The 22,376-nt window shown below is 40.7% G+C and overlaps 3 protein-coding genes across 4 annotated transcripts in view; 2 read left to right on the top strand and 1 right to left on the bottom strand.

The window, feature by feature from the left end:
- LOC139533031 (zinc finger protein ZFP2-like) overlaps positions 1-22,376 on the top strand; it is a 530,089-nt gene that overhangs the window by 169,439 nt on the left and 338,274 nt on the right. The gene's annotated exons all lie outside the window — the stretch shown is intronic.
- The window catches only part of LOC139533041 (zinc finger protein 271-like), a 222,385-nt gene that overhangs the window by 76,906 nt on the left and 123,103 nt on the right, over positions 1-22,376 (bottom strand). The window lies entirely within an intron of this gene.
- Positions 15,640-22,376, top strand: part of LOC139533061 (zinc finger protein 135-like) — a 37,877-nt gene continuing 31,140 nt past the window's right edge. The window contains exon 1 of the mRNA XM_071331281.1: positions 15,640-15,756. The gene's annotated coding sequence lies outside the window, so the exon portion shown is untranslated. The remainder of the gene's footprint in view (positions 15,757-22,376) is intronic.

Below are 22,376 nucleotides of genomic sequence, written 5' to 3'. Positions count from 1 at the left end.
AGAAACACCAATGCCATCTTCTTTCATGTTGCCTAAACGGTCTATGACTCTGTCATACACTAAACACTTTTAGTTTCTGTTGTTCTAGGCTAGCTGGCTAAAATGCTTGCTCACTCGTCTAACTTACTTTCATGGGCAACGATGCGCCATGCCAGCTAGCAGTGGTGGAAAAAGTACCGATTTGTCATACTTGAGTAAAAGTAAAGATACCATAATAGAAAATGACTCAACTAAAAGTGAAAGTCACCCAGTACAACTCTACCTGAGTAAAAGTTTTTGGTTTTTAAATATACTTAAGTATCAAAAGTAAATGTAATTGCTAAAATATATTTAGTATCAAAAGTAAAAGTATGAATAATTTCAAATTCCTATTATGCAAACCAGACGGCACAGTTTTTAAATTTACGGATAGCCAGGGGCACACTACAACACCTCAGACATTAATTTACAAACAAAGCATTTGTGTTTAGTGAGTCCGCCAGAGGCAGTAGGGATGACCAGGGATGTTCTCTTTAAATGTGTGAATTGGACCATTTTCCTGTCAAAATGTAACGAGTACCTTTGGGTGTCAGGGGAAATGTATGGAGTAAAAAGTACATTATTTTCTTTAAAAGTTGGCAAAAATATATACATAGTAAAGGACAGACACCCCCAAAAACTAAAGTAGTACTTTCAAGTATTTTCTATTCAAGTACTTTACCATTATCAGCTAGATAAGATTAGCATACTACATCTAACTACATCTAGCTACATATTGGACTACCATCCTCTCAGGCCAGGGGCGCAATGTATGGTTGGATCAGAACCGCTGTTCTAATCATTGGCCAGTACGGAGAATTAAGTAAAGCCACAAGTCAAAATCTCTCTCTCCATCCATGCCTAATTTAGGAAAGAGACGATTTTAGCTAACTAACCACCGGAGGACAACAACACAACGAGATGCAACAATTCAAGATTTTTTCCCGTCAGTTATGTTTAGCATGTGATGTGATTGGTCTGAAGGCAAATCCAAACTGGCTTCCCTTCCCTTTTGGTGCGCCAGGACTATTCACAATTGAGTTCACTCAGTTTAGCTCAACGCTGATTGGCCCTTTTTTTTTTTATCAAGGGAGGCCAAATGCTCGATATCTTCCCTTGCATTTCATGCTACGGGCAGCAACAATGTTACACTGTTTTGGACCAGACGGCATCAGATACGCTACACGTACTGAGACAGAGGGGCACTGTTTCCTTCTCTCGGATGCTTTTCTCTGGTGAGATAAACATTCAGCCTCTTGTGAATTGAAGGACATTTTTGAAAAGACAAAGACACATTATTTAATGTTTTTTTTCTTGGTCAACTTTTTTTGGGGGTCCATGAATACACTGCCTTTTACTGTGAATGAGTAACATGTTTTAGTGACTGACGGTATTCCATATTTTTTTCTTTGATCAGACACTTTCTTATCTGGATAGTATATTAAACACGTTTCTGCACCAAAACAATTTACAAATAGCATTTAGTCTTACATATGACAAGGGAAAGACATAAACAAGTGCAAAAATATTAATAAAACAAACTTTATTTAAATAATCTTAGGGGAATACAAGGTGCAAACTACACTATATATACAAAAGTATGTGGACATCCTTTCAAATTAGTGGATTCGGCTATTTCAGCCACACCCGTGTATAAAATTGAGCACACAGCCATGCAATCTCCATGGACAATCATTAGCAGTAGAATGGCCTTCCTGAAGAGCTCAGTGACTTTAAACATGGCACTGTCATAGGAGGACATCTTCCCAACAAGTAAGTTTGTCAAATTTCTTCCCTGCTAGAGCTGCCCCAGGCAACTGTAAGTCCTGTTATTGTGAAGTGTAAAATGTCTAGGAGCAGCAACGGCTCAGCCATGATGTGGTATGCTCGACAAGCTCACAGAACAGGACCTCAGAGTGCTGAAGCACGTAGCACGTAAAAATCGTCTGCCCTAGGTTGCAACACTGACTACCGGGTTCCAAACTGCATCTGGAAGCAACATCAGTAACAATAACTGTTAGTCGGGCGCTTCATGAAATGGGTTTTCCATGGCCGAGCAGCAGCACACAAGCCTAAGATCACAATGCCAAGTGTCGGCTGGAGTGGTATAAAGCTCGCCGCCATTGGACTCTGGTGCAGTAGAAACGTGTTTGCTGGAGTGATGAACGCTTCACCATCTGGCAGCACGACAGACGAATCTGGGTTTGGCGGATGCCAGGAGAAAGCTACCTGCCCCAATGCATAGTGCTAACTGTAAAGATTGGTGTAGGAGGAATAGTGGTCTGGGGCTGTTTTTCATGGTTCGGGCTAGGCACCTTAGTTCCAGTGATGGGAAATCTTAATGCTAGAGTATACAATGACATTCCAGATGATTTGGTGCTTCCAACTTTGTGGCAACAGTTTGTGGAAGGCCCTTTCCTGTGTCAGAATGACAATGCACTCGTGTACAAAGCGAGGTCCATACAGAATTGCTTTGTCGAGATAGCTAGCTAACATGATATTTAAAAAAAAAGTCCCTGATTCACTTTAATGCTTTTTCATGTACTTAAATGTTGATGTCATTGATCTAGGGCTGACCCCATTTAGTTTGGTCGATAGGCTGTTGGTCAACTGAGATTTATTTTAGTCCAAAATATCATGGTGTACAAGACACTGTCTGATTGGCTCCTGTCTGAGTGTACTGATCCATTGTGAAGGCCGTGGGGATGGCACAGTCCATCACTCCAAAACATGTGCTACTGAACTTGTATATGGTTCTATTACATAAGCAATGGTGCAACACTTTAAAAAAGTTATATTTTATAACAAATGTGCCTTCTCCCTTGTTGGATAGTGGTCGATGTCCGCGGTTCTGAAACACATCAGTGCACTGTTGAATTGGCGCCTTTTCCTAGAGACCATGTTGCTTTGTGCATAATAGCAAAGTTAACCAGCATATTGGTGTTGAGAACAATGCGGCGGAGACAGCAGCAGAATGAAGAGATGAGAAAACAGCCCTTGCCTTACTGTCTAAGAAAAGGGGAGAAAGAGAGGAAACCCCAACTTAATTAGACCTATAATCAATAGCCTAACTGTTAAGTGTGCCTGCCTTTATAAATCATCAATATACACTACCGGTCAAAAGTTTGGGGTCACTTAGAAATGTCCTTGTTTTTGAAAGAAAAGCCATTTTTTGGTCCGTTAAAATAACATCAAATAGATCAGAAACAGTGTAGACATTGTTAATGTTGTAAATTACTATTGTAGCTGGAAACGGCTGATTTTTAATGGAATATCTACATAGGCGTACAGCGGCCCAATATCAGAAACCATCACTCCTGTGTTCCAATGGCACGTTGTATAAGCAAATCTAAGTTTATAATTTTAAAAGGCTAATTGATCATTAGAAAACCCTTTTGCAATTATGTTAGCACAGCTGAAAACTGTTGTTCTGATTAAAGAAGCAATAAAACGGTCCTTCTTTAGACTAGTTGAGTATCTGGAGCATCAGCATTTGTGGGTTCGATTACAGACTCAAAATGGCCAGAAACAAAGAACTTTCTTCTAAAACTCGTCAGTCTATTTTTGTTCTGAGAAATGAAGGCTATTCCATGCGAGAAATTTCCAAAAAACTGAAGATCTCGTACAACGATGTGTACTACTCCCTTCACAGAATACCAGAAACAGTCTCTAATCAGAATAGAAAGAGGAGTGGGAGGCCCCGGTGACCAACCGAGCAAGAGTACAAGTACATTAGAGTGTCTAGTTCGAGAAACAAGCGCCTCACAAGTCCTCAACTGGCAGCTTCATTAAATAGTACCCGTAAAACACCAGTCTCAACGTCAACAGTGAAGAGGCGACTCCGGGATGCTGGCCTTCTACGCAGAGTTCCTCTGTCCAGTGTCTATGTTATTTTACCCATCTTAATCTTTTCTTTTTATTGGCCAGTCTGAGATATGGCTTTTTCTTTGCAACTCTGCCTAGAAGGCCAGCATCCCGGAGTCGCCTCTTCACTGTTGACGTTGAGACTGGTGTAGAATATACAAATTTGCAGTTCCAATGCTTATAGTATATCACTGGTTTGCAAAAACTCAAAAAACGGATCCCAAATATTATGGAACTCTGGGGCTTTCTTTTTCACTATATAAGTACATTTTTCAAGAGCCAGACCTGACGTTAATTATTTTAACCAATGACCAAGTGCGGGGAACTGACATACTTCCAGTGGAGAGCAATTGAACGTCTAGCTTGTAATAGACAGAGGTCAACCATTTTCTTTTCTCTCCTAAGTAAAGAGATATTCTCTGGGTAAAGATTTAGGAGGCATAGTGTCAGGACCCGGTGTGAGAAACAGTCACTAATAGTCGGCAGAACCCAGAAGATGAGGCAGACACAGCAGTACTAGAGACGGTGGTTTAATAAAGAAAAAAGAAAAAGATCTTCAGGCAAAAAATATAAATCCACAACGTCAAAAGTAATGCCAAAAGAAAAAATGAATATCCTCCAAGATACAATGAAAATCCACAAAGTGGTAAGAACAGCAGGGAAAAAACAAACCTCAAAAGAATAATCAAAAATAAACAAGAACAAAACCAGAGTACCTCAAGAAAATCCAACTAGAGAAACAAATGTTCACAGCATGGCTGGGGCTGGGTGCTAACATACAAACACAGAGCAAAGAACTGAGGAACACTAAGGGTTTAAATACCTACAAGGAAATGAGGCACAGGTGCAAATAATAACTAGAACAAGGGAAAAACAAAAGGTTCAAAAAGGCGCAATGGGGGCATCTAGTGACCAAAACCTGAACAATCCTGGCCAAATCCTGACACATAGTTTAGGGATTAGTGGTATTGGGGTAGAGGTCATCTCAGAGATATAGCGCAGTACTGAGCTCCAAAACGTTTGTATCTCAGCACATTCCTCCAGGCAATGATACAAGGTGCCTAAATGTGTGTTACATTTAACACACAGGTCTGGGGTATTGGGGTCAAATTTGTGGGGCTTAACAAGGGTGATACATGTTCTCATTGTCCAATTGTATTGCAACAATCTCAGGGGGGTGTTTATTGTCTGTATCTGAGCTCTAGAGCATATCATACCCCAGTCCTCTGCTGAAATATCTTCCTGCATATCTTGTATCCACTGAAGTCTCTTACTATCAGTGTTGTCTTCATGAGTAGCTACCATTTTCCAATATAATGATGTCATGTGACCTCTCCCATAACACACATTAACAGAGAGCGTTTCTAAAGTGGTCAAAGGAGGTTGTAGGTCTGTTGGAGGAATTTTAATTCCTATATATTCATTAACCAATTCAATTAAAACACTCAGTCTGCACCCAGAGTTTGTAAGATTCTGGGGAAGTGAAACAGACGGAGACCAGTTTAAAAATAGTCAGGCTTATATGTGTTTTTAACAAAGGGATTGGTAGCATTCTTCAAAGTTAAGCCTGTTGTGGATAGCATTTCCATGTGCAACCAGGGTAGGTATGGTTTCTTGGAGAACCAAAACATTGCAGCCCTAATTTGTGCAGCCCAGTAATACCACTGTAGGTTTGGATGTTGCAACCCCCCTCTGTCATAGGCCAAATAAAGAAGAGAAAGTCTAAGCCTTTGTTTTCTGTTGCTCCAGGTATCTTTCAGATCTTTGGGGAAAATAAAGTTGGTGGAGCCAGAGGAATTGATTGAAATAGATAAAGACATTTGGGCAGAATATTCATCTTAATGATATTTATTCTACCAATAGTAGATACAAGCAGTAATGTTCATCTGTTGATAGATTATGTTACACTCGTTACCATGGGTTCATAATTTGTTGAGCTCAGGGAGCTAATTTCTGGTGTCATTTTAATACCAAGATATGTGAAACCTTGTTCTGTGTTCACAAATAGATGCTGTACAACTGGATTCAGTATCTTGCTTGTTGAGGAAAAGGATAGAAGATTTGGTTTTATTAACTTTAAACCCAAAAAACTGACCAGTTATTAATTAAATTGGAGAAGGAAGAGTTCTTTAGATCTGTTAGGAATAAGAGGGTATCATCAGCATACAGGTCCACTCAATGTTCAAAATCTGTTTTAATTCCACTAATTGACGGATGGACCCTTACTGCAATGGCTAAAAGAAAGAGTCCTGGACTTGTCTTTATCTCGTCCCCTGAAAAATCTTAAAAGGTTGTGAAAACAAGTTGTTAGTTGCAACTTCTGCAGTGGGGTCTGTATATCATATCTTAATCCATTTACAGAAGTAGTTCCCAAATCTCTTAAGCACTTGAAATAAGACCACTCAACTCTATGGAATTCCTTCTCTGCATCAAGTGAGAGTATGGCAGTAGGAGGGTCAGGGGACCCGTGACATGTGCACTATGTTTAGTACTCTCCTCACATTGTGAAAACCTTGATGGTTTTTCACGAAGCCATTTTGGTCTTTGTGTATTAGATATGGGAGAACTCCATCCAATCTCCTGGCCAAGGCTTTAGCACTAATTCTTTAGTTCAGAAGAGAAATCGGTCTGAACCTTCACGTTTTGTTGGGGATTTATCAGGCTTCAGAATAAGAGTAAAACACTCCTTAGAGAGGAGGAGAAGCAACCTTGCTGAAAGGATTCAGCACACAGTGCATTTGGGAAATTATTCAGACCCCTTGACTTTTTCCACATTGTGTTACATTTCAGCCTTATTCTAAAATATGTGTGGTGAGGAAGGAGCTGAGTGTAGAGGGAAGCAGTGTGGTGAGGAAGGAGCGGAGTGTAGAGGGAAGCAGTGTGGTGAGGAAGGAACTGAGTGTAGAGGGAAGCAGTGTGGTGAGGAAGGAACTGAGTGTAGAGGGAAGCAGTGTGGTGAGGAAGGAACTGAGTGTAGAGGGAAGCAGTGTGGTGAGGAAGGAGCTGAGTGTAGAGGGAAGCAGTGTGGAGAGGAAGGAGCTGAGTGTAGAGGGAAGCAGTGTGGTGAGGAAGGAACTGAGTGGAGAGGAAGGAGCTGTGTAGAGGGAAGCAGTGTGGTGAGGAAGAAGCGGAATGTAGAGGGAAGCAGTGTGGAGAGGAAGGAGCTGAGTGTAGAGGGAAGCAGTGTGGTGAGGAAGGAGCTGAGTGTAGAGGGAAGCAGTGTGGTGAGGAAGGAGCTGAGTGTAGAGGGAAGCAGTGTGGTGAGGAAGGAGCTGAGTGTAGAGGGAAGCAGTGTGGAGAGGAAGGAGCGGAGTGTAGAGGGAAGCAGTGTGGAGAGGAAGGAGCGGAGTGTAGAGGGAAGCAGTGTGGTGAGGAAGGAGCTGAGTGTAGAGGGAAGCAGTGTGGTGAGGAAGGAGCTGAGTGTAGAGGGAAGCAGTGTGGTGAGGAAGGAACTGAGTGTAGAGGGAAGGAGCTGAGTGTAGAGGGAAGCAGTGTGGTGAGGAAGGAGCTGAGTGTAGAGGGAAGCAGTGTGGTGAGGAAGGAGCTGAGTGTAGAGGGAAGCAGTGTGGTGAGGAAGGAGCTGAGTGTAGAGGGAAGCAGTGTGGTGAGGAAGGAACTGAGTGTAGAGGGAAGGAGCTGAGTGTAGAGGGAAGCAGTGTGGTGAGGAAGGAGCTGAGTGTAGAGGGAAGCAGTGTGGTGAGGAAGGAGCTGAGTGTAGGGGGAAGCAGTGTGGAGAGGAAGGAGCTGAGTGTAGAGGGAAGCAGTGTGGAGAGGAAGGAGCTGAGTGTATGGGGAAGCAGTGTGGAGAGGAAGGAGCTGACTGTAGAGGGAAGCAGTGTGGTGAGGAAGGAGCTGAGTGTAGGGGGAAGCAGTGTGGAGAGGAAGGAGCTGAGTGTAGAGGGAAGCAGTGTGGTGAGGAAGGAGCGGAGTGTAGAGGGAAGCAGTGTGGTGAGGAAGGAGCGGAGTGTAGAGGGAAGCAGTGTGGTGAGGAAGGAGCTGAGTGTAGAGGGAAACAGTGTGGTGAGGAAGGAGCGGAGTGTAGAGGGAAGCAGTGTGGTGAGGAAGGTGCGGAGTGTAGAGGGGAGCAGTGTGGTCAGGGAGGTAAAAAGAGGGATACGTTCTCCAGTAGCTCAGAGATGGAACCTGGTGAGAGTGAGGATGAAGTACCTTCGGTGAGGAACTCTGATTTCGGGCCTCGTCCCGAGGATGATTCTGGCCCGGTGGGAGTGAGATTTGTAGAGAGAATGGATCCTTGCATTTTGGCTGATCCATATGTGGTGTCAGGTTGGGTGGAGAAGAGGTTGGGGACTGAGTTGGTGAAGGTAACTCGGAGTGGACTTGTGGTTTGTTTCTCCTCTGTTCAGAGGGAGTGAGTGTTCCGCATTACGCAATTAGGGACAAGAATTGTGACTCGACTTGCTCTCCGGAACAGGGCGGCATTGAAAGGAGTGATAATGGGATTAGGTTTAAGTGTTGAGGAGGAGCAGTTGAAATGGAGGATTCCAGGTGTCTGTGATGCACGTCTTTAGGTGAGACGTAGAACGTTGGGAAACAGAGAATACATTCTGTCATGTGGAGTTTTGATGCAGAGTCTCTGCCAGATAAGGTGAAGGTAGGAAGTGTCAGTTATCCCGTAAGCGCTTTGTTCCGTAAACACTGAGGTGAGGTGTTTGAGGTGTCAAATGTTTGGGCCTGTTGCAACAGAGTTTAGGAGTGAGATGCCTAGATGTGAGGAGGGCATGAGATGAAGGAATGTGTGGTATCGGTGGAGGAAGTTCTGTGTGTTAGTTGTGGGGTAACCAATGGGGCTGGAGATCTGAGGTGTCAGGTGAGAGAAAGGCAGATTGAGGTTGCCAGGGTTACAGTAGTACAGAAAGTGTAGTATGGTGAAGCAGTGAAGAGAGTGGTAGAGGAAGATGGGTACAGGGTGAGGGATCTTGAGAGGATTCCTGTGAGTAGGCGTAGACTGAGAGTGTGATGGGAAGAATATGTGCTTCAGCAAGGTGGGCTTTTTAGCATTTATAGCCATGGTTGTCAATTGTACTGCAGAAATTGACATCTTATTTCTCTCAAATTTTGTACACAAGTTTGTGTACATCCCAATTTAGTGAGCTTTTCTCCTTTGCCAAGATAATCCATCCAACTGACAAGTGTGACGTATCAAGAAACTTAGTAAATAGCATGATCATCATTACACAGGTGCACCTTGTGCTGGGGACAAGAGCAGCTGAGTAGGTGCTGTCTTGCAGCAGCTAATGGGGATCCCTAATAAATACAAAAATGCCACTCTAAAATGTGCTGTTTTGTCACAACACAATGCCACAGTCTCAGTTTTGAGGGAGCATGCTATTGGCAAGCGGACTGCAGGAACTTCCACGAGAGCTGTTGCCAGATAATTTTATGTTCATTTCTCTACCATAAACCACCTCCAACATTGTTTTAGAGAATTTGTCAGTATGCCCAACCAGCCTCACAACTGCAGACCACCATATATGGCTTTTTGTGGGCGTGTGGTTTGCTGATGTCAATGTTGTGAACAGAGTGCCCCATGGTGGTATCAGGGTTATGATATTGGCAGGCATAAGCTACAGACAACCAACACAATTGCATTTTATTGATGGCTATTTGAATGCACAGAGATCCCATGACAAGATCCTGAGGCCCATTGTCCTGGCATTCATCTGTTGTCATCACCTCATGTTTCAGCATGACAATACACAGCCCCATATCGCAAGGATCTGTACACAACGGTGTACAGTGGTCATCAATCACTCGTACTGGCAAGATGGCGACCGGCAAGTTTGGCATGGTGGCAGCACTTTTACTTTATGTGTTTGTTTTAAATGTTACTGGAAATAATTGCATATGCTATTTAGATGAAAGAATAGTACATTCTCAGCAACTTCTCAGTCACGCAAACACTTCTGATGGCATCCAGCACTACAGATTAGGAAGGAATGTTATATACCAAACTTTCATAGCACCTTGGCACAAACCAAAACGATCATCGAAATCCAGTCTGAAATCGCAAATTAATGGTGGAGATCTTTAAATAACTCTATGCCTTCTCTTATCGGGTGATATCCATCAATGCCCTGGACCTCACTTTATCACCAACCCCATCAAACGGCCTATGCACCCATGCTCAGCTTGCGAACGGTGGATAAGGAGTAACAGCAAAGCTTTGGTATGTTTGGAATGCGCGCAGTGGATTCATCTAAAATGCAGCGATTCTAGCTTTGGGAAAGGGGTCAATGAAGCTTACCGTTGCTGTCGGTGTGCTGTACCCGCAGGGTGTGTGAGCATTGAAGGTGGAGTGGGACCAGAGGACTTACCGAGGGTGGAGAGTGCACCGGAGGGGGGGTCCACAGCGGAGCGGAGGCAACCAGAGGCGAGTGACAGGGGACACGGTGGTGAGGACGATAGAAAATAGCACCTGGGGAGGGGTGCTCCATGGCGACAGAGAGGCCAGCGGAGACAGGGCAGTGGGAAGATGGCAGCGCAGTGGGAGGCAAGTTACAAGTGGATCTGGAATTCAATAAGGCTTTTGGGAAGAAGGGCTTACATTTTGTGCACTTAAACGTCCGAAGCCGCCTACCGAAGATCGATGACATACGCCTGTTGGTTTGCCAATCAGAGGTGTCTTATGTTTTACTGAGACATGGTTGGATTCATCTGTTAGTGACTCAAAAATTTAGTTGAGGTTGAGGTAATTACTCTGTTGTCAGGAAGGATCGGAATCGGAACGGTGGGGGGGATATGTGCGTTTGTAAGATCAGACATTGCTTTTAACGTCACATCGGATTTAAACGCTGATCTGGAGATTGTCTGGCTTGATATCTGCCTTCCCAAAACCAAGACGATTTTGTTGGGGGTGTGTTATAGGCTGCCCAAGCAGAATGCATCCTATGAAGGTCTTGAAATTGTGTTGTAAAACTGTAATGATTCCCTGTTGAAGGAAATAATTTTGTTAGGGGATTTCAATACTGATTTCTGCAAAAATATCAAATATAATATATTTACTAATATCAAAGATTCTGGAGAGAATTGTACATGAGCAAATGTATGAATATGTTAACAAACAGGGTCTAATGTATGATTTTCAGTCGGGGTTTACAAAAACATACTACAAAACATACTACTGATTCATGTCTACTTTACTTGACTGACTTCATCAGGAAAGAGATTGAGGGAAATCTGTGTGGAATGGTACTGCTTGACCTACAGAAGGCCTTTGATACAGTTTAACCACTGTCTCCTAAACTCCAAACTGGAGGCACTGGGGTTAAGGTGTATCCCTCTAGGCTGGGTAAAGTCCTATTTATCAGGAAGGGAGCAAGTAGTAGAGGTTAATGGTTCACTGTCTCAGGCAAAACCAATGAGTTGTGGCGTTCCGCAGGGGAGTGTGCTTGGGCCTCTGCTGTTTTTATTGTATATTAACGATATGAAAGATGCTTGTTCTTGCCGTCTTTTCCTTTATGCAGATGACTCTACACTTCTGGTGTCTCACAAAAGTAAAACTATGTTGGAGAGCATACTTAGCACAGAGCTTACTAACATTAGCAAATGGCTTGGAGATAATAAGCTATCTCTGCACTTAAGGAAAACTGAGGCAATTATTTTGGGATCCAGACCTAAATTGTGTAGGTCGTCTGAAATCAGAGTGGAGTTAGGGGGTGAGGTGCTGACTTCTGAAACCTCTGTTAGCTACTTGGGATGTATCCTTGATGGAAGCTTGGGAGGTGTGAGCATGGTGTCGTAGTAATTTCCTGTATTACTAAATGAGAGTTTACAAACCTCACACAAGTCAGAGATATATTTAAACTACATCTTTAATCATATGAGCTTCACCATAGCCCTTTGACTCTCAGATCAATTCAGTGTCTATAAATGAATTCTCTGAGAGTGCTTACAAAAGAATACTTTGTATCTTTTATAGCCAAGATACACCCCTCTCAACTCACATGACGAACCACAGATCTCAGGAACTTCACAAAGGGCCTTTTACTTGAAAGAGGATTATCCCATAGCCAGATAGCATTAGCTATAAATTATCGTTCAGTTTGGTCTCTTAGACGAGGTTCTACTTCTCGTTCTTGGTACTTCATATTACCAAAACATTACCTCATCCAATGGCATATATCAATTGTCTACTTTAGATACTCCCATATCAAATACACCCCACCCCTGGACAAGCTCCCTGGGGGGAGTGAGCCTCTAGGTCATATACTATCTCAAGATTCATGCAACATCAGAGGGGTAATACAATGCTTCCAGACACTGCCATACTCCTCCCCCCCAATGGGAAAAGGAGGGAGTGACTGGAGTACAGACATTGTGGAGCCCTTCACATGGTTTCACAGATATATTCATAATGAAGACAATGTTCAAACCTGACTTCTCCCTTTCTGATATTCTGCCTATTACCAGACATGTAAAAGACAAGCCTGACCTCTCCCCTCTCTGGGCCCCAAGTGACTTTTCCCTAGAGGAGATAGGAAAATGCAACTGCCAACAGTATAGTCCTAAAGAAGACATTCTAATGACAAGTATAAAGTAAATAAAACATCTTATTCCTCTATGTTACCTAACTAATTCTGATTCAGCTACGAAAATATACAATACACAACATTGCCGCTTTGTTTATCCAGGCCAGAGGGACATGACCATAGTAGGCTAGAGCAGCTAAGTTAGTGTTAATGTTAGCTAGAATGCAAGTATCCAGGCAGAGTTTCTTATGTTGGCCTAGAGAAATAATAGTTTGCGACATTAATGGAAACTGATCATTAATATAGCAACCTTATCAAATTACAAACGTTTTCAAAAATGTTGACGCTTACAATTATCCGCGTGTCGTTGTGTTACGTCTTGAGGAACAAATGGCGGGTGAATGACTTGCTTCTTTCTCCCAGTTTTGAAGCATGAAGGTTATACATTGTAATGCATTCCGTTGTGATATTGTAAACGAACATCGATTTCTTTTGGAGCGCGATTCATCAACAGTTATGTATTTTGGGGAGATAATTTGAGGCCAGGAAGATGATAAAGGAGGCATTAGGAAAGGTAGTCAGTGTGAAAGGTTGCGTCAATCAAATCTGGTATCAGGATAAAATGTGATTCAAAGTCACCGAATATACTTTAAGTATTTTTATTTAACATAAGCTCAGAATGGTAAATGCAATTTTCGTATATACGGGTTCACTGTATCACCACGCAGGGTAAAGCAGGGAACTGACTGAAATAGTACAGACATCTTCTTTTATACTGTGACAGAGGTAGTTCCAACTTTAGATTTGGCCTGAGTAGAGGCATAGCGTGGTTTAATCTTGCTAGCCTATCGGTGGTGCCCAGACACAGCACTCAGGATTCAAATGTCCGGAATGGTGTTTGTGAAGATTGAGCTGATTTGTTGGTTTCTACACATTCCTCAGTTCCTGTTTTCTTGTTATTCAGCATTTTTCCTACACATTCCTCAGTTCCTGTCTTCTTGTTATTCAGCATTTTTCCATCTTGTCTCAACCTTGTGGTTTGCACAGTCGACACCCTAGATTAACAACAGCTTTTCTGCAGTCACGCTATGTTTTGTGATTAACATGTCCTTTTTCTATAAGGCATATATTTATGTTAAAAGAGAACAAAACCATCCTTTACATCAGTCAGAGTGACCAGTAGTGGTTTTGTATTGATTTCATGCGTCTCAGAAGAGCAGAAGGAGAAAGCATTGTGTTTTTCGGAGCAGGGCAGCAATAAAAGGGTGTTATATCTGGGGTTTTGTTATATATTGAGGTTCATCGTCTTGAGCAGAAGATTCGAGGAGTGGTTGGAGAACTAAACCGTGTAGTAGATGGAAAGAAGGAAGAAAGTCAATCAGTTTTACCGTTGTTTGAAGAAGATAATCTGCCTACTACCGAGGTAAAGTTGCTTTTATATTCACACATTCGGACATTCAACAGACATTCAGCAGACATTCAGCAGACATTTGCAAAAAGCCATTAATAATTGTAAAAATCTGTAACTAATTAATTGATTGTCACAGAAATATAAAAATAGATATGGTTTATTCTTTAAATGTCTAGCATACTTTTACAACCTTCGTTTTGAATAAAAAAAATCCAGTTTTGATTTGATGGAAATATATAAAATCTTAAATGCAATGTAAAGCTGTTTAAATCAATAACTAATTCACCCTTTGTCACAGAATCATCAAACTAGATATGATTTATTCTATAAATGTCTAGCATATTTTTACAACCTTTGTTTTGAATACAAATTCCAGTTTTGATTTGATAGAAATATATCAAATCTATAAGATGCCATTCTAGTAATGTTTGATATTACAACATTGATATGTGATACTTTTTTTATCAACAAATACGTTTTTTGCAAATGTATGTCTTTATTACTATACGATTTATATTGCCTGAATACTCAACGATGATTAGCACCTCAGTTATGTGTGCTTCTGTCAGGGTTGTGGTCAAATGTCCTTTAAAGTCAATTTAGCAATTGAACAAAAATCAATTTCAATTTGAAATTGTTCCTAATTGCAAAAACATGTAACAGAATTTGGGTATTCCAGAACTGTTATTTACATGTAAATCAACATAACCCTGTTTTATGTTTTTAATACTGCAGATAGAATGCTTTGTGTGCCAGAGATGGTTCCATTTAGCTTGTCTGGGGATGACAATGAAGGACTTCAACAAAGCCAAAACAGAAAATGATTGGAAGGGGCCTCTTTGCTGTTAAATTAGAGACGTATGAAAGAATGACTGTTGTGCTTTGTAACTACTTTAACATGTGGAACTGTTGCACAAAAAATGCAAACATTGATTTGACATACAATTTAAGATTGTAAACATTGTACAACTTTATGTAAACATTGTCTAGCTTCATATAGAACAAATTGCTCTTGAAATGAACATTTATTTTAAGGTAATTTAAATAAATGCATATTCTCACTTTTTTCAAGAAACAATCACTGAATTAGTTAATGATTTCTTCATCTTTAAATGAAATATTTGAGATTTTATGTATTTCTATCAAATCAAAACGGAAATCAAAACGGGAATTTCTACTCAAAGCAAAGGTTGTAAAAGTATACTAGACATTTATAGAATGAATCATACATAGTTTGATGTTTCTGTGACAAACGGTGAATTAGTTATTGATTTATACAGTTTTAAATGATATTTGATAGATTTTATGCTAGACTTTTATAGAATAAACCATATCTATTTTCGTTTCTGTGACAATCAATTAATTATAGATTTTTTGCATTTAAATGGCTTTTGGTGAATGAATCGGTCTGGCTACTCATGCGATTTTTAAAAAAGTACCTCAATGACGTTACCTTTATCTCAATTACGGCTTACTAAGGAACAGTGGGTTAACTGCATTGTTCAGGGGCAGACGAACAGATTTTTGCCTTGTCAGCTCGGGGATTCGATCCAGCATCTTTTCAGCTACTTGCCCAACGCTCTTAGCACTAGGCTAACTGTGATGCTAGGATATATATGATATGCAGTGTGAGCTATTGTGAATAAGCCACTGCAGTTATGAAATTGATAAAAGAATGGCCATGTTTCAAGTGTGTGACGACAGAATTTTTTTGGTATTTATTAGGATCTCCATTAGCCGCTGCAAAAGTATCAGAATTGTTCACTTCTCTCATTGACTTCTCAAACCCCGGCTTTGTCTGCTTTGCAGGCCTTCTCTGAAGTCTCGCGTTTTTACGTCTCTGGGTTTAGAAACTGGTAGTGGGGGAACAGGAAGTTCCGCGCAGGCGCGCATCATTCTTCAGAATAAAGGATACGTCAGAATTGTGCAGTCGAGACGACAACTTCTGTGTCCGTTTCAAATATATTACTACTGGTATGTAATAGCACGTTCTAATATCGAAAGAACATGTCATAACATGCTAGGTAACAAATACGTCAAGGTATTATCACGTTTGGTGAAGGATTTATGTGCTATTTTGGTGTCAAAACAGCGTGAGTGAACGTGATTTCTTGTTTACAAGTCACATAGAGACTTTGGGTTAAAGTTAGTCTCTGAGTGGATTTAACGTTATATCATTTTGTCAAGGTAATTTCATAAAGGATCAATTTATTTTAGATTTCTGGGTTCGTTTTACGTGTCGTTTTTGGTTTTGTGTAAGGTGGTAAAATGGCGGTTCCCCCTCGGTCTGCATTAACGCACATCAGTGCAGGCAGTGAGGGTGCAGCAGAAAGACAATTTTACGGTTGCACTACTGTTTTCGAGCTAAATGTAATGATTATCGGTTTTCTACATGTGAACTAATATTCAGAGACATTCAGTTGTTTCTGTCTATCTATACATGTTACTATGGTGTGAACGGAAATACTATTGGTTTTTGATTGGAATAATACAGTGAAGACAAGGTTATTCAGGAAAATAGTACATAGTACTGCCTACAACATACTACCTTGTACTAAATGGTTTTTGAGTCATTTATGTGTATAGGGGATATCTACTATAGATTAAGTGCGTTTAAGTTGTGTAGTGTAATTTAAAGTGTATACTTTGTCTAATGTGAATTAATTAATGTTTTGTTGGCAATGCTTAGCTACCAGATCTATTGAAGTGAGATCAGTGCTAGACTTGGACAGGAGCTCACCGAAGCTGAGTACTGTCACCTCAAATTTCTACTGTTTGAGCTCATGTTCCTCTCATAGAATATTAGCTCAACAGTATTTATTTTTAGATAATAAATTAAGTGCCAGAACTGTCAAGACTAACTTTTGTGTCCGTTTCTCTTTATTACTACTGGCTGACTCAGATTAAGTCTGAGGCCCGGTAATATCAACAGAGGACAGACAGCCTGCCACTCTCCTTCTACACGTTTTACGGTTGCACAACTGTGTTGTGTTTTTGAAGTAATACAGTGAATACAAGGTTATTAAGGAAAATAAAACTAACTAACCTTGTACTAAATGGTTTTTGAGTCATTTATGCATTTATCTACTACAGGTTAAGTATTAGCTCAAATGTATTATGAAGCTCCTGCACCTAAATATAAACAGTACCAGCACCCAAAATGAGTATCGGCAACTATTTCAGTCCAAGTCCAGCACTGAATTAGATAATTGAACAAGAAAAAATATCATATATTTAATAGAGAGTAAAGTAAGTGCCAGAACTGTCAAGACAATAACTTTTGTGTCCGTTTCTCTTCTACTTGCCGGTAACATCAACAGTGAGGACAAACCCAGCCTGCCTCTCTCTGTTTCCACACTGAGTCCAAACCTACAGTCACTGGGTCCTGATTGTGACAGTGGAGACCAGTTTGCACTGCAGGATCCAGAGATGGCATCAGTGAAGCTGGACGACTGCAGTCAAACCCTGGAGCTGAATGTCAACATTAAAGATGAAGAAGAGGAGGAGGAGATTGGGAATTCTGTTTCTCATGGTAAGAGCAGGTTCTATCTAACTAAGTTTGTGTTATTCATTCCAACTTCCCACTGTGTATGAAAAGTTGCAGTAGAACTGTTTCATGATGAACTGTTTCAATGAGAAGGTAGATGTTATTTCATGCTACTGACACTTGCATGGTTTGATACCAGCATTGCCAGCATTTGTTTTATTCACTGGGCTGTCTGGAGTGATCAGAGAGGAGACTGAAGAAGTGAAGTAGACAAACTACCAGTGTTTTAAAGTTCTATGAAATGAACCTTGAGATACTTTTAGAATAGTTGTATTCCCCTTTTGCATTGCACAGCCTACTGATATGAATACGTACAGGTAGCCTAGTGGTTAGAGCGTTGGGCCAGTAACCGAAAGGTTGCTGGATCGAATCCCTGAGCGGACAAAGTAAAAATCTGTCTTTTCCCCCTGAGCAAGGCACCCACAGTTCCCCGGGCGCCAAAGACGTGGATGTCCATTATGGCAGCCCCCCGCACCTCTCTGATTCAGAGGGACTGCATTGCTTGCTGTTTGGGGTTTTAGGCTGGGTTTCTGTACAGCACTTTGAGATATCAGCTGATGTAAGAAGGGCTATATAAATACATTTGATTTGGGTTAAATGCAGAAGACACATTTCAGTTGAATGCATTCAGTTGTACAACTGACTAGGTATCCCCTCTCCCATTCGGAAAGTATTTAGACCCCTTGACTTTTTCCACATTTCTAAAATGGATTAAATAAATAAAAAATCCTCATCAATCTACACACAATACCCCATAATGACAAAGAAAAAACAGGTTTTTAGAAATGTTTTCATGAGATGCAGTGCTTCCCGCCACTCGGGAGCCCCTTGAAGCGTTGAAGGTCCCCAAGAACACAGTGCCCTCATCATTCTTTTTTTTAACACATATATTTATTAGTTCCAAGTAGAACAATTACATAAATACAATTGTATTTTCTTTTTCACCCCCCCAACCCAAAGAGAGATGAAAACATAACAACCAAACATAAAGAAATCCAATAATATAAATAAATAAAGTATAATATACAGTTGTAGATAATGCAGATTACGCTTTGACTAGAGCCAATATTCACATAAAATATAGAGAATATACAGATTTACAGTTCCAATGCTTCTACAATATCACTGGTTTGCAAAAACTCACAAAACAGATCCCAAATATTATGAAACTCTGGGGCTTTCTTTTTCACTATATAAGTACATTTTTCAAGAGTTAGACTTGATGTTAATTATTTTAACCAAAGTGAGGGGCAACTGACATACTTCCAGTGGAGAGCAATTGAACGTCTAGCTTGTAATAGACAGAGGTCAACCATTTTCTTTTCTCTCCTATGTAAAGAGAGATTCTGGGTAAAGACTCTGGGTAAAGATTTAGGAGGCATAGTTTAGGGATTAGTGGTATTGGGGTAGAGGTCTTCTCAGAGATATAGCGCAGTACTGAGCTCCAAAACGTTTGTATTTTAGCACATTCCTCCAGGCAATGATACAAGGTGCCTAAATGCATGTTACATTTAACACACAGGTCTGAGGTATTGGGGTCAACTTTGTGGGGCTTAACAAGGGTGATACATGTTCTCATTGTCCAATTGTATTGCAACAATCTCAGGGGGGTGTTTATTGTCTGTATCTGAGCTCTAGAGCATATCATACCCCAGTCCTCTGCTGAAATATCTTCCTGCATATCTTGTATCCACTGAAGTCTCTTACTATCAGTGTTGTCTTCATGAGTAGCTACCATTTTCCAATATAATGATGTCATGTGACCTCTCCCATAACACACATTAACAGAGAGCGTTTCTAAAGTGGTCAAAGGAGGTTGTAGGTCTGTTGGAGGAATTTTAATTCCTATATATTCATTAACCAATTCAATTAAAACACTCAGTCTGCACCCAGAGTTTGTAAGATTCTGGGGAAGTGAAACAGACGGAGACCAGTTTAAAAATAGTCAGTGCCGTTTATTCTGAGAGCTCTTAAACTTATTACAACGTACATTGGCTTATATATCACACATTACGTCATCACGTCTTATATGTCCCTCCTCCTCTCTGACAAATGACAAAGCTGCTGATCTACATGCCTAACGGTTTCTTCCCCTCCCTGGGTGGGGTGACTTTCTTCCTGTTATCAGTTTCACAATGGTCACAAGTTGTCTGTCTAAATGTGTCTGTTTAACACTTCCTATTTTAAGTGTAGAAACATGCATTTATCAGACTGGTTAGAATTCTGTTTGTTACAATTCTGCATTAAATGTAACAATTCTGCATTAAATGTATACCTTATTTAGTCATTATTCATAAAATTCCAATAACAAGGATTTCTAAAGTGGTCAAAAGAGGTTGTAGGTCTGATTGTTTTAGACTGGAAAAGCTTCTCATTTGTAAGTATTTGAAAAAATGCTTTGTGGTAAGTTAAATCTTCCCTTTAGTTCTTCAAATGACATGAGCCCTTTTTATTGTATTAGTCCTTTTCTTGTCCATTCTTTTAACCCCAATCAATTTTACCAGCAGTGAAATTGTCATTGTCCCAAATTGGTGTAAAACTGGATAATACAGGGGATTCACCCAGATATTGCTGTACTTTGTGCCATATAGTTGGTGTTTTTAACAAAGGGATTAGTAGCATTCTTCAAAGTTAAGCCTGTTGTGGATAGCATTTCCATGTGTAGCCAGGGTAGGTATGGTTTCTTGGAGAACCAAAACATTGCAGCCCTAATTTGTGCAGCCCAGTAATACCACTGTAGGTTTGGATGTTGCAACCCCTCTCTGTCATAGGCCAAATAAAGAAGAGAAAGTCTAAGCCTTTGTTTTCTGTTGCTCCAGGTATATTTCAGATCTTTGGGGAAAATAAAGTTGGTGGAGCCAGAGGAATTGATTGAAATAGATAAAGACATTTGGGCAGAATATTCATCTTAATGATATTTATTCTACCAGTAATAGATACAGGCAATTATGTTACACTCGTTACCATGGGTTCATAGTTTGTTGAGCTCAGGGAGCTAATTTCTGGTGTGATTTTAATACCAAGATATGTGAAACCTTGTTCTGTATTCACAAATAAATGCTGTACAACTGGATTCAGTATCTTTCTTGTTGAGGAAAAGGATGGAAGATTTGGTTTTATCAACTTTAAACCCAAAAAACTGACCAGTTATTAATTAAATTGGAGAAGGAAGAGTTCTTTAGATCTGTTTGGAATAAGAGGGTATCATCACCATACAGGTCCACTCAATGTTCAAAATCGGTTTTAATTCCACTAATTGACGGGTGGACCCTTACTGCAATGGCTAAAAGAAAGAGTCCTGGACTTGTCCTTATCTCGTCCCCCGAAAAACCTTAAAAGGTTGTGAAAACAAGTTGTTAGTTGCAACTTCTGCAGTGGGTTCGGGATATCATATCTTATTCCATTTACAGAAGTAGTTCCCAAACCCAAATCTCTTAAACACTTGAAATAAGACCACTCAACTCTATGGAATTCCTTCTCTGCATCAAGTGAGAGTATGGCAGTAGGAGGGTCAGGAGACCCGTGACATGTGCACTATGTTTAGTACTCTCCTCACATTGTGAAAACCTTGATGGTTTTTCACGACGCCATTTTGGTCTTCGTGTATTAGATATGGGAGAACTCCATCCAATCTCCTGGCCAAGGCTTTAGCACTAATTCTTTAGTTCAGAAGAGAAATCGGTCTGAACTTTCACATCTTGTTGGGGATTTATCAGGCTTCAGAATGAGAGTAAAACACTCTTAGAGAGGAGGGGAAGCAACCTTGCTGAAAGGATTCAGCACACAGTGCATTTGGGAAATTATTCAGACCCCTTGACTTTTTCCACATTTTGTTACATTTCTAAAATATCTATATTTTTAAATTTCCCTCACCAATCTACACACAATACCTCATTATGACAAATAAAAAACAGTTTTTTAGACATTTTACAAAATGTGTGTGTGTATATATGTGTATATATATATATATCATACAGTGGGGCAAAAAAGTATTTAGTCAGCCACCAATTGTGCAAGTTCTCCCACTTAAAAAGATGAGAGAGGCCTGTAATTCTCAATTTTCACAAAATGAGAAGAAAAAAAATCCATAAAATCACATTGTAGGTTTTGCAATGAATTTATTTGCAAATTATGGTGGAAAATAAGTATTTGGTCACCTACAAACAAGCAAGATTTCTGGCTCCCACAGACCTGTAACTTCTTCTTTAAGAGGCTCCTCTGTCCTCCACTCGTTACCTGTATTAATGGCACCTGTTTGAACTTGTTATCAGTATAAAAGACACCTGTCCACAACCTCAAACAGTCACACTCCAAACTCCACTATGGCCAAGACCAAAGAGCTGTCAAAGGACACCAGAAACAAAATTGTAGACCTGCACCAGGCGGGGAAGACTGAATCTGCAATAGGTAAGCAGCTTGGTTTGAAGAAATCAACTGTGGGAGCAATTATTAGGAAATGGAAGACATACAAGACCACTGATAATCTCCCTCGATCTGGGGCTCCACGCAAGATCTCACCCCGTGGGGTCAAAATGATCACGTTTTCTGTAAGTCTTCACAAGGTTTTCACACACTGTTGCTGGTATTTTGGCCCATTCCTCCATGCAGATCTCCTCTAGAGCATTGATGTTTTAGGGCGGTTGCTGGGCAACACGGACTTTCAACTCCCTCCAAAGATTTTCTATAGGGTTGAGATCTGGAGACGGCCTAGCCTTCGGCAGCGATTACAGCCTCGAATCTTCTTGGGTATGGCGCTACAATCTTGGCAAACTTGTATTTGGGGAGTTTTTCCCTTGCAGGTCTAGAAGCACGGTGGCTAGGAAAAACTCCCTGGAAAGGCCAGAACCTAGGAAGAAACCTAGAGAGTAACCAGGCTATGAGGGGTGGCTAGTCCTCTTCTGGCTGTGCCGGGTGGAGATTATAACAGAACATGGCCAAGATGTTCAAATGTTCATAGCTGACCAGCAGGGTCAAATAATAAAAATCATAGTGGTTGTCGAGGGTGCAACAGGTCAGCACCTCAGGAGTAAATGTCAGTTGGCTTTTC

Source organism: Salvelinus alpinus, chromosome 10 (genome assembly GCF_045679555.1).
Source record: "Salvelinus alpinus chromosome 10, SLU_Salpinus.1, whole genome shotgun sequence".
NCBI classification, from domain to species: domain Eukaryota; kingdom Metazoa; phylum Chordata; class Actinopteri; order Salmoniformes; family Salmonidae; genus Salvelinus; species Salvelinus alpinus.
This window is presented reverse-complemented; position numbering and strand designations above follow the sequence as displayed.